Raw genomic sequence first — 3,591 nt, forward strand, 5'->3', positions numbered from 1 at the left:
CGTTATGTTGAAGTCGGAAAAAAAAGCAAAGACTTCACACTGTCAGTTGCTGACAGATACCCCTTCGATCTCTAGTTTGAAACGGGAATCTCCGTGCATAGACGGAACCACCCACCAATTAAGTTAATCCCTGCTACGAACGTAGCTCTGTTGCTACACTGATTAATTGCAGTTATTTTGTGTTTAACTGATCAGCGTCAAGCTAATTTTTATATTTCTGATAAAGCAGAGTGCACAGATTCTTGTGGTTAAACACAATTGGGATCTTTTGTGACCATGCCGGTTCACACTTTGTGGTTTAATTCGTGCTTCGTGCGGTCTCTTCTTGACTTCACTCATTCACTTCATGGCCAACCGTGTGCACTACGCGCTCTGTATGAGATTTCGAAGGATTAGACAACAAATTTGATGGTGTGTTGCTTGTTTTCGTGGCCTCGTACCTTCTATGCTGCGGGGAAAGTAATCCAGGACCTTGGATAACACTGGAGAGTCATACATGCACTTGCAATTTTCCCACGGCGACTTGTCAAGGTGTATTTCTCAAAATGCATGGGAACCAAAAGTAAAAACATCAAAAAAACAAAAACAAATACAAACAAAATCTGGCCTGGATGGGAGTGTGACGCACAAAGCACGAAGGGCTGACGAAGACTGTCGCCCACCGAGTCGTCTAGAAGGCAGTGAAGCGGAGAAAGACGTAGATGGAGGTGAGCTGACGAGAAGCAGGTAACTGGGTCTGTACGTCACGGTGTCGAGCATGCGGCCTCCAGCCAACTTGGAAGTACGTGATCAACACGGACAACACGCATTCTGTTGCACGCTGGAATGTTTACAGTTGTCTTAAAGGGCCACTGGCAGGTTCTCAAATATATAAAATAATCTTTCATCAGTTCTAACAGTGAAATACACTTCTTAGTTATTGGTACTTATCATGATAACATTTGAACCATTTACTTGCAGTTCAAATACGAATTCTTTCTTACCTGATCACTACTAGGAAGGTGTTTTGTGCGCTAAATATAACTTCAACTTGATGCATAAATACTTTCTTTAACTACCAAAAAACCATATTTACGTAATCGTGCGTTTCATGAAGACAAAGAAACAATGCTACTTACAAAAGGAAATATGTAAGCTGCATATATATATATTCTTTCTTTCGAGGTCAGGCTGACAACCAATGATAAAAGACAAACCTATAATAAACTAACTCATAGTTTTTTTGAAACTTGTAATATTAAATTAATGGAAAATTAAAGCGTGTCATAGCTGTAAATAAGCTAATCTGCAAAGTTACTCATATAATTAGGTAAAGTGCTCTTTCAGTGAGTTAATAGCATCAGTCTTTACCAAAGTTAAAATGTTGACCTATGACACTTCTTTACGGTGATTTGAGACATCTGTTTCATCAAATCTTGTAGAATTAAAACGTAATAAATGCATGATTTAGTATGTCAATAAACAACTAATGTATACATTTAATCGGTGGTACATAGTCACTAGTCATTTAGTCTGTGTTATGTGTCATTTGCAGCATGTTGACTGTTGACAGACTGGTCATGATTTGTAACATTCAAAATAAAACTAACCTACATAGAAGCGATTGAAATGTAGAACACGTGTCTTGATTGTACTTACAAGAGAACTCGTACATATGTTTTTTTTTCCAAACACACCACCTTACCTTCTATACTTTAAAAGCATTGATGGTTAAGCAGTTCTAAGAAAATGTACATTTCAAAATATGAAACAATTTACCCCACACATGTGGTAGGACATTACTTAGAATCTTAGATGATGCAGATTTATTTATTATTTATTTCATGAAAGCAATGTAATCAATAACTATTTTATTAGGTCAGAGATAGTCACAATGATTTTACTACTCGTCATCTATAAAGAAAATTAAGCGCAATGACTCTAACAGCATTAACTAGAAATAAAGATGAACAATTCGGATATATCTTTATGACATACAAAGCAGCTTTCCCGTTTCTGCACATATACTTTTTCGTACTAAAAAGAATCCTCGTTATTTTTATACCTATTGCGATAACATCCTTTGTTTTATCAGCGCACACTGATATTACACTGTGATTCTATATAAATATTTATAAAGCAAGTCTTTCAATTTAAAAAAAAAAATAATAGAAACCATGCTCTTAAGGACAACAGTATTACGGCATGTGATGTACTTTTTTGTAAGCCATGTCGGTGTCCCTTTAATTACCGTCTACGTTCGCAGACAGGGCTGCACTCACAACTGGCATTTTATTGCCTTCATTTTAATCTTCTTTTCCTGTTTATCTTTCTTTAATTTAATTCTTTACTACTTTACCGAGTTTTCGTGTCTAAAATCAGCATTTTACTTCACCAACTTGTCTCCTTATTAATATTATTAAAGGGAAACGTGCGTGTTCTTTAAAGCAAATATATATGTCAGTCCTATAATTAAAAGGTGATAAAAAAAAGCGTTTGAGTGTGTGTGTTTGTTTGCGCGTGCATGAAAAAGCAAGGGACTCAGACAGGCAGAAGAAATGATTGCCTAACGAGATTCATCATGGTGACAGCAGCCATGTATTTGGCAGGCTACAGATGAGGTCGGGTCACGTCCTAGTCCTAGGGTTTCCGCCCGCCCCATCCGCCATCTCCCCTTATCCCATTATTCCTTCCTCCCCCTCGCCTCAACGACATCCCCGCCAGCAGCCCAGACAGGACCGAGTCTTGGAGCAGCTTACTCACGAATATCCGATTACAGAGGAGGGCAAAGAACTGACACACACGCGCGTACACGCACGCACCCTGTGTGACGTCATAAGTCGCGCCAGTGGCTGTGACTCAGGTCTCAGGTTTGATGATAAACACGGAAGTGATCAAAGCTGTGTTGAAAGTCCTTCTTTAAGTCATCTTCTGACACCCTTTGCCAGCCGACCCAAGTTTGATGTAAGTGATCCAGGTAGATAAAATGCAGTTGGAATATTGAGATCATATGTTCGAATACCAAGTTTTTTAATTATATTTATCTCTGTAGAAGGGATGCCTGGACTAGGTTGTCGTGAAAAGATGCTTGTTGCTGACTCGATTCTGAATGAACAACCACCAAGTTGTACACCCCACCATGTCCGGTGCAACATACTCAGCACCTCCCCCCAACCCCACCACCTCTCACACCAACAATTACTACAAGGTTTCGACTATCCTGCAACACGTGTATTAATTACATTAACTCGTGACAGCATCAGCATGTTCTTTTCATTGAGTAACCCTATGTATATATTACCAAACAACAAGGGTACATCTTCAGCATTTCAAAACAGCTCTTAAAAAAAAAATGAAACCCACAAACATTAATGGCTCAGTAACACGAAATTATCCAGAATGTTCTGGGGTACCAAATGTTTAAAAGTGACGATAAACCGAAAGCTTTAATCCATGGAAAAACCTGTATTTTATTTTAATCCGGGTATTTTTATTTGGATGAAATGTTCATCCCAATCCTTCTACACTGTATTTTAAAGTTTAAAGTGGCTGCTTCCTAAATTCTTCCTGATAATACCAGTAACCCAAGCCCATGTCCAGTTCCAGACTGTG

Source organism: Pomacea canaliculata, linkage group LG5, assembly GCF_003073045.1.
Source record: "Pomacea canaliculata isolate SZHN2017 linkage group LG5, ASM307304v1, whole genome shotgun sequence".
In the NCBI taxonomy this organism is placed as follows: Eukaryota; Metazoa; Mollusca; class Gastropoda; order Architaenioglossa; family Ampullariidae; genus Pomacea; species Pomacea canaliculata.